The sequence below is a fragment of the Mus caroli genome, chromosome 7 (assembly GCF_900094665.2).
Source record: "Mus caroli chromosome 7, CAROLI_EIJ_v1.1, whole genome shotgun sequence".
NCBI lineage: Eukaryota > Metazoa > Chordata > Mammalia > Rodentia > Muridae > Mus > Mus caroli.
Window position 1 is genome coordinate 83,142,201 of NC_034576.1, and position 9,989 is coordinate 83,152,189.

Consider the following 9,989-nt stretch of genomic DNA (forward strand, 5'->3'; position numbering starts at 1 on the left):
ATTTGATTCTTTTCTTCATTAGAGATTTGTTATGAACATTTACTGACTATGAACATTCTTGTTAATGAAACTATGTTAGTGTTGGTGGGAGTCTTGGCTTCCTTGCTGCTGCTGTGATAGAATACTGACCAAAGCAACTCTGGCTGGGGAAGGTTTATTTCCTTTTCCTGTTTCCAGGTCACAGTCTGTCACTGAGGGAAGCCAGGCAAGGACTCAAGGCAGGAGCCTGTAGGCAGGAACTGAAGCAGAGACCATGGAGGCATGCAAACCAAGGAATGGCTTGCTCCTCATGGCTTGCTCAGTCTATGTTTGTATTTTTTCCCAGGATCGCTTGCCCAGGAATGACAGTGGGCTCACAGTGGGCTAGGCCCTCCTACATCAATCATTAATCGAGAAAATGCCCCACAGATTTCCTTACATGATAATCTGATGGGGGGCATTTTCTCAACTGAAGTTCCTCTTACTAATAACCCAAAGGTATAAAGCTGACAAAACAACAAAACAAAACAAGCGCTCTCTCTCTCTCTGTCTCTCTCTCTCTCTCTCTCTCTCTCTCTCTCTGTGTGAGTGTGTGTGTGTGTGTGTGTGTGTGTGTGTGTGCGTGCGCGCGCGCGCATGGGGAAGAGGTGCATCTTAGGTGTCATCTATGTTTTTTGAGACAGTGTCTCCTAGTACTCTGGAACTTGCTAATGAGACAAGGCTGGCCGGAGAGCCTCCCCAGCTGGAATCACAAGCACACATTGCAAGCCATGTATGTATGTATGTATGTACGTATGTATGTTGTAGGAACCAAATAGAGGCCAAAGCAACTGCTTTTCCAGCAGAGCCATCCTTGGATTTTTTTTTAGGAGCTAGTTTTGGAGTCTGCAAAGGCTGCTGAAACTCTTAACTCTGTCAGTTTCCTCATCTTCCTCCTCCTTTTCCTCTTTTTTCTTGTCTCTTAAAATATCTTCTTTATTTTTAATTTTGTATATATGCATGTGGGGTTATGGTGGGTTGAGCTGCCATGTGGGTGCTGGGAACTTAACTCATGCCCTTTGCAAGATCAGTGAGCACTCCTAAATGCTGAGCCCTCTCTCCAGCCCTCTCTTGTCTCTTGTTTAGCTGTGTGTTTACTGGGCTCCATTATAACCATCTGGGACACCACTGTGGAGTACCCACTTGGCTCCCAGCGGTAGAAGGAGACCTCACGGGGTGTCAATCTGTGATGTTCCCAGCAGGATGACTTCTAAGCCTCATTGTTGAATGCCCTTGAGATTTTGTGTGGCATTTAGCATCCTTTAATAAGGTTCTGTTCAGCGTGAGACAGCTAGAGAGGAGGTCGTTGCTTGTAGCCACAGGACTTTCCTGCTACACAGAGGAGGAAGGTCAAGTTAAGAGAGTTTCCCAGAGAGCCCGGTGTCAGCAGAAGGTTTATACAGTGATGGGAGAGGGCCATGCTAGAGTGACAGTCAGGGAATCATGGAGGGGAGTCTGGAATGTACGAGGAACCAGCCACACAAGATGAGAGCTACGGAGACTGCTAGGCAAGTGAGCAGAGAATACAAGGGTATTGTGGCAGAGGGGGGTTGGCATGCTGGGCTAAGTAGAGTTGGGTAAAGAGGGACATTAGACTGGAAAGAGGTGAAGCCTTCCAGGCCAGGGGACTACAGGTGTGAACCGTCACATTTTGGCTTTTTAATGAAAAGATCTTGCTATGTAGTCCAGGTTGGCCTTAAACTCAATCCGCCTGCCTCAGCTTCTCAAATGCCAGCACTTATACCATGCACACCAGCTTCCAACCCACATCGTGGCTACAACTCACATCTAGAGTCAGAACCCAGAGCAACATACCAAGTTCCTGACTGGCAAGTTCGTGAGACACACACTTGAGGTTTTCAGCCATTAAGTCTGGGTGATTTGTCCCTTCTGTCCTCCCTTGTGCACCACAGTGGCTATGGCATCTGACTGGCGAGTGCCCGAGTTGCTAACTTTTCTGTTGCTGTGATAAGACACCATGACCATGGTAACTCCTAGAAGAAACCGCTTCCTTGGGGTTTATGTTTCTAGAGGGTTAACGGTCATCACCATCACAGACAGGAAGTATGGCATCAGATGGACACGGCGGCTAGATCTGGAAACAAAACTAAAGGCACAAACAGGAAGCAGAGAGAGAGAACTAGAAACCAAGAGAATCTTTCAAACTCTCAAAGCCTGCTCTCAGTCACTCACTTCCTCCGGCAAGACCACACCTCTGAAAGTTACTCAAACAGGGCCATCCACTTGGGATCAAGTAGTCAAATATACAAAGGTGTGGAAGGCATTCTCACACCAGCACAGTACCCATGCTCAATTCGTGGTAGCTGTTCTGACTACCATTTCTAGTAGGGGTTGGTTTAGAGAAAGACAAGACTGTGAGAGGAAGATGTCTGACGGAGGTAAAAAGAAAGGATGCATAAATGAGTCACTAGCATCATTGGAAAGACAGCATGAGAGAGAGCCCAGCTTCACCACGGTCCTGGCCCTCAGCACTCCGCTTTTCTCCTGGGCTCCTAAGTTTCTATGTCTTCCCTGTAAATGCTCTGCAGCTTGGGTGAGCTGTCTCTCCACCATGATGGTACCCACCCGGTGGCTACACTCAGCCCTGTGTCAGCCTTCAGCTGGGTGGGAGGGGGCACTGGAAGGGCGGGGTTGGGCGGTTTCTTCTGCCTTTTCTATGGGAGAGGCCGGATTGCGCAGACTCAGCATGCTACACCTTGCTCACCTGTGCTGGCTCTGACTGACATCTGGTCTGGGTGGATGGCTAGGTTATCTCTGCAGAAGGTGCCAGAATTTCTGCTTAGTCTTCCAATGTCCTGGAAGCAGATATTGAACATTTTAAAATTTTTATTTTATAAAAATCAATTTTGCTTTTTTAGTGTTCATTATAAAACAAATACAGTATAAAACAGGGCTGGGGTGTAACTCTGTTGTCAGAGTGCTGGCTTAGCATGAATGAAGCCCTTGGCTCCACCCCCAGGACTGCGGAAACTAGGCATGCTGGTGCAGTCTGCAGTCCTCAGGGGTGTATGAGCAGGCAGATTAGAAATTCAAGGTCATCCTCAGCTACCTTGTGACCCCTGGGTCAGTCTGGGGTATCTGAAGCTCTTGTTTTAAAACAAACAAGAACCAGAGGGATGGCTTAGTGGGTAAAAGGGCTTGACACGTAAGCCTGTGGCTGACAACCTGAATTTGATCATCAGAACAGTCTGGAAGCTCGCAGGACGGCGGGAAAGCAAGAAGACCTGTTTAAGAAGCACGAGGAAGGAGGGAGTGGCTGATGGAGCCAGCCCAGCCCTGTGGCTTTGCTCAGGCCTTCCCACTGCCCTGAGTTAGGTCTGGGAAAAACTTAAAGTCCAATTTTGCCTTTTGCTCTTCTCTATCTCTTTCCGATTGATCTTCTCTCCCTGCATCTGCCAGGTGACAGCTCGATGATGCTACGGCCTCCTTCCTTCCTCTTCTCCGTCTTCCCCTGTCAGGAGCCTTGGAGCCTGCCTGGAGTTTTTCTTTTTTTTTTTTTTTTTTTTTTTTTTTTTAAAGATGTATTTATTTATTATATGTAAGTACACTGTAGCTGTCTTCAGACACTCCAGAAGAGGGCACCAGATCTCGTTACAGATGGTTGTGAGCCACCATGTGGTTGCTGGGATTTGAACTCCTGACCTTCAGAAGAGCAGTCCGGTGCTCTTACCCACTGAGCCATCTCACCAGCCCCGGAGTTTTTCTTTTAAACTCAATAAGATTGTCTCTGAGCAAAATAAAAACCAAAACAAGCAAAGAAAAAAGACAGTCAGGTGAGGTAGGAAAACTGTCCTCTGACATGCACACAACCCCATGTGCACCTATCCATGTATTTATACACTACATACACACAGATAAACAAAATATTTAAATAATAACACACACACACACAACTGCAAAAGTGAGCCATCCCCTCTCTTCCCACTCCTGCTGTTGCGATGCTGCCATTCTCTCAGATCCAGACATTCCTTGCCAAGTGTAGAGTCTGGATTGCCAAAAGCTAAATTGCTAGAAGTTTATCTGCACATTCGACATGTTGACAGGTTCTTCTAAGTGCTACTCAGAAGGCTAAACAGAAGCGTCTACAGGCACGCTCCTCTCCTCCTGCAGATGCACAGGGAGATTCGCGTTCCTCTGATCCGCCTCGAGTGGACGTGTCCTTTCTCCACAGCTGTCTGAGTTTCTTCCCTTATGACTGGCTGTTCTTTATCCTTGGGCCATGTCTGCATTAGGCTCTGACGATGTGCCCTCTGATGTAAAGGGGCCCTTTGTATTTGGGGGTGATTGTGCATGCTTCTGTTGCACGAAGTGTGTATCGTTTGATCTTTTCCTTTGCTGTGGGCTCCAGCTCTAGGAGACTGCTTTTTTTTAATAAGGCCAAACCTTAGGCCTTCTAAAGATTTTTGCCTAGAGGGTTTTCTCTATTTCAATATAAAAATATCTTTATCACGTTTCCTTCCAAGACCTCAGTAGTTTGGCTGATAGTGGAGACCAGACTGTCCTTCAGAGAGGCTAACGGTCCACCCGTGCTACAGCTCTGAGCACAGGCAGAATTTCAAAGTCTTTGTTACTGATGAGCAAGATATATACATGTATTGGTGTACATATGGGGGCCAGAGGCTGACGTCATTTCTCTTTCCCAATTCCTGCCTCTCTCCCTATTTTTTTTAAAGTTGGAAAGGGGTCTTCTCTTTTCCAAGGGAATCCTTTATTTGATCCACTGAGGTGGGCTTGAGGGATTAAATAAGATTTGGACCACATGTGCATGCTGTACAGAGGCAGGAAGCCACCGCTAATTTCTGTAGACCCGTAGAGCATTTTCCTTCTTGTTTCTTGTTGGGAGCTTGTTTGTTGTTGTTTAGGGCTTTTGAGACACTATAGTCTGGCCTCGCCTGGGACTTAGTGTGTGTATATGTGGGTGTGGGTGGTGTAAGTATGTGCTAATGTGAGTTTGTGCACATTGTATGGTATCAAATGCATGTGTGCGTATTCAGGTATCTATCTCAATCTTTCTCTACTTTATTCTTTGAACAGGGTCTCTCACTGAACCTAGAGCTCATCGATTTTGCTAGGTTGGTTGGTCAGTGAGTCTCGGGGACCTGCCTGTCTCTGCCTTCTCCAGCGTGTTCTTGCAGGCATGCACCTCTGCAGCAGGCTACATGAGATCAGACTTACATGGCAGGTGATTACCGAGTGAGTCACCTCCCCGGCCCCTGGCCTGGCACTCTGTGTAGCACAATGAATTTCCTGATCAGTTCTCTTGGATGGCTGCTGTGACATGTGTGTAAAACTGCATCCGACTTTCTTGTGGTTTTAAACTCAACCTTCCTTAACCTGACAGGTCTGGACTCATATGCAAATAATGGTCTTTAGCAGGCACCTGCATTTTTAACAAGTGTGCATTTGAGAGCCACATTGTCATCCTCACAAATGAGATGACCAGGAATACATTTTTTTTTTATTTCAAAAATAAAAACCGGGCTGGAGAGATAGCTCAGCGGTTAAGAGCACTGACTGCTCTTCCAGAGGTCCTGAGTTCAATTCTCAGCAACCACATGGTTGCTCACAACCATCTGTAATGGTATTTGATGCCCTTTTCTGGTGTGTCTGAAGACAGAAACATTGTACTCATATACATAAAATAAATAAATCTTTAAAAATAAAATAAAAACCTAGCCCAGAGGCTGCTGGTGGGCTCTGGTGGGCTCTGGAGGGCTAGAAGCCTAGAGATGGTTGCCACATAGCTATGGAGTCATCAGTGGGTGTTTTCCACTGGTGATGGGGCCCTTTTCGAGCAGTACTGGGATCCAAAATACTTTTTTCCTTAAGGAAAAAAAAAGTGTATATGTATCTGGGTGTTCAGCCTTCACGTATATCTGTGTACCACATGAGAACCCCTCTCCTCCCCACAGGGCCAGAGGGTTTTATATACCTTGTGGGTCTGAAGTTGTGAGCCACCATATGGGTTTTGGGAATGACCTCCAGGCCTCTGGAACAGCAGCCAGCGCTCTTAGCCACTGAGCCACTGCTTCAGTCCCTCAAACACGTGTTCTTGGCTATGCACTCATATTGATGTTACGATAAGAACATTAACGGAGAGGCTGGACAGACAGCTCAGCAGTTAAGAGCACTGGCTGCTTTCCCAGAGGACCTGGGTTTGGTTCCCAGCACCAGTATCAGGTGACCTACAATCACCTGTAACACCAGCTCCAGGGGATTAGAGCCTCAGAGGGCACTTGTGTTTCCGTGTTCATATCCATGTGCAGGCACATAACACCTACAGGTAATTAAAAAACAGTAAAACTTAAAACAAAACAAAACAAAACACTGATGGGTTGGTCCCTGAGCCTCCTGTGGTCCTCCATATTGAAGTTCCGTGGCATCCTGTCTTTCTCTTGGCTTTGGTCTCCTCCTTCCCTTTCCCTTGGGGTTGGAACGCCTTCCAGTCTCTCCATCTACCTCTGAATACAATTTTTCTCATGCGGATCCACAAGATGTTGGGGCCTGAAAGGACTCGGGGCTCAGTCTGAAAGCTGCTGGTGGCCATGCCAAGCATGTGGAGATGGATTGGCACTCTGAGGATGCTGAGAAGTCTTTTAGCACAAACCCCTCTTCACTATGCAGCTAGCACCCTAACCCTACACAGGTCCCCAACTGTGCACCCTGTCCTCAGCACCACGAAGGACCCGTGCTTGTCCCAGGAATGCCGATGTTCAGGCCCCCTAGGGGAGGAGTGGTTAGCAGCAGTGGATGCTGCCACCCTGTGGGGTCACACAGGAAGTTCCTCAGAGCCAGGCTAAGCAGCTTCAGAAAGCCTGAACTGGAAGTCACATATCATCAGCCCCCACTGCCCTGCCTGATTGCAAAGGGAGGGCAGAATCAGCCATGCAGGTCGAGGAGAGGCAGAGTTTGGACGCTACAGGCTGTCCTTAGGGAGTGTGCGTTGGCAAGCTAGCCAGCTGATGTGCCGACACCAGGGCTCCAAGGAGAATGTCGGCAGAGCCCCTTGCATGGACTGAGGAATCGCTCAACCATCAGGCCTCCCAGAACCTTCTCTCTGGGGCATGGCCATTAATTTGGTTTAACTCCCAGTCTCTCTGTCTCTCTTACTAGTGCTTCAGACTCCTGAGAGAGTGCATCTAATGGGCTGCGTGGATGGGCCAGCATTGTGGAATTTCATGGCCCAGTTCCGGGAGGTGAGGGCCCAGGTAGCCTCCAGCTTGCAGAACTCCGTCCTGGGCCCAATAAAAGACCTGTAGATGTTTGCAGAGGTTTGTTTGTTTGTTTGTGTGTTTGTTTTTTGGAGAGAATCAAAGCCCCTGAAGAAACCACCAGAGGAAAAGCCTGATTTTAAAGGAACAAGTAACAAGCAAGCATTGTTGGAGGTTGGTCTGGAGGCTCCTGAGGCTAGGTAGGCATTGGTATCTTGAGAAGGTAGAGCAGAGCTGCCGGTTCCCAGCTGTGCTGGCTCCAGTGCAGCTGCAGAGGCAGCCATGAGACCTTTCTGAGGAGTCCCAAGCACTAAGGTGCTCACTTCAGAAGTCGTGGGCCCATTGCTTCTCAGAAATCATTTTCTCATGGTTTGAGGTCTTTGTAATAAAGAACTCACTTTAATATAAAGAATAACCAGAGGTGGTGGCATAGGCCTGTAATTCCAGCACTGGGGAGGTGGAAAACAAAAAGTGGGGAGTTCAGAAGTTGTTCTCAAACACGCAGCAGTTGGAGACTGGTATGGACTATAGAACAATAGCTAACAATAAATAACAGTAGCAATAGAATCCAAAGACTAACAGCAGAAACGGAGGACGTTCATCCTGTGATGATGGGGAGGGGAGGTGGGGTGTCCCTCTCTTCATCTGATAAAGAAACTTAGGCAGAGAGCAACCGCCAGCTTGCCTCTTTTTCACAGTGAAGGGTAGAGGGCAGACATTAACCCCAGTGTCTCACTCGAGAGTCCATATGCTTAGGCCCCATGTCTGCTCCTGAATGGGGGCCCTGTTTGCTTCTATGGTCCTGGCTGATGTCGGATTGTTTCTTTTCACTCCCAGAAGGATCTGGTTTGGGCAATACATGTCCTTTGCTATCACAGGAAGACACTGGTGGATAGTTTGCAAAGCCTAGCCTACAGCTGCTGTGTCCATGGATTCTGGCCCCTGGGTCTCCTTCTCTTGGGCCCCTACCGTGAGATGCTTCATGAAGCATTTAAGATTTCCTACTCCAGGGGCTCGTGTTGATACTCAGAAAACCATTCAACTTTCTCCCTGCTCCCTCTCAAGGGAAAAGCAGTCTGTCCTTACCCATGTTGTCAGCAGTCAGTCTGTTTTTATCCATGGTGTTGCCATTGTAGTTAGGGGTGGGCAATCACGGCCCAGAAATAGAAAATGGAAAGTTCCAGAGATGCATTTTCTCTTTCTCTTGGCCTTTTTGTTTTCGAGTCAGAGTCTCAGGTAGCCCAGGATAGCCTCAGATTCACTATCCTCCTGCCTCCACCTCCGACACGCTCAGGCTACAGGCATGTGCATCACAACGGGGAAATCTTGCTTTCCCACGGGTCTATGTGAACCGGAGGCAAGGACTGTGTGTAAATCAATTCTGACTTCCCAGTTCCCAGCTCGGTAGCCTCCAGCAGCATCTTCACACACACACACACACACACACACACACACACACACACACACGGTCAGGACTGCCCGGTTATTTTCTTTAGTTCCAAATTCTAACACTTCAACCATCCATCACCAACTCCGAGTCAGGACTCCTGTACTTATATTGGGATGCATAGCAGCACGGTGTTTTTTTTGTTTTTGTTTTTGTTTTCTTGTTTATTTGTTTGTTTTTCCCTATCCATTTCCCCCAGGCACCAGGCATAAATCAGGCTGTTGTAAAACCTTCAAGGTTGGCAGCAGAGAATCCAAACACCTGTGGCTGAGACTAGCTCAGCCCTTCTGGCAAAGATTCCCTGATGACAAAGGCTTAGGAGGAATGGGGGGAAAAATGAGGAGTGGGAAGCCCATTCTGCAAGGACAGGCCAGAGAACAGAGTCCACACCCGGAACAGCGGCCAAACAATGGTGGGAGTGAAGGTTATCAGACAGGATGTAAATAGTGCAAGCCTTGACAATGAGAAAACTCAAACTCATAAAATGTGGGAGGGGAAGGAGCCCGGAAGTGGTGATGAGTTCATTTCCTTTCCTAAGCTCGGGTTCTAGGGAGATGCCGTCCGTCCGTCCGTCCATCCGTCCGTCTGTCCGCAGTCCCAGTCTGTCAAAAGCACAAGTCAAGCACTTAGTATTGTTCTTTGGAAAACGCTTTAGCGACATAAAAAGCATGTGACTCTTTGTGGCTTGGTAACTTCCCCCATCACGTCTAGATTTCCTTTTGTTCTGTTAAACAGAATTTTTTTTTCTTAAAAGCACACTATTACCCATACCCGAATTCCCATACTCGCTGATCCTTTCTCTATTATCCACGGTGCATACCTCTCTACCGAAGCTGCCTGGCCCCAGTGATTTCTAGGAGTTCCAGGTTCCAACCACTTGAAAGCCTAGCCTCAGGGGTGTGGCCCGGTGCTACTGTGCATCTGTGATAATGAATGTGCACATTTATAAAAACAAGGCTCTTTCTTCTGGACAGTGGTAGAGATCAATTCAAGGTTTCACTTCCTTCCCCAGGCCAGTAAAGCCCTTTAAAACACTTTAAAAAAAATTACATTTAAAAAAATAAACTGCATCCAGTGCCTACAGAGGCCAGAAAAGGGCATAGGCTCCCTGGAACTGGAGTCTTGAATGGTTGTGAGCTGCCATGCAGGTGCTGGGAATTGAGTCTGGGTTCTCTGAAGAGCAGCAGTCAGCGATCTTAACGGTCGAGTTCCCTCTCCAGCACCTCTCTCTCTCTCTCTCTCTCTATATATATATATATATGTATATATATATATATATATATATATATATA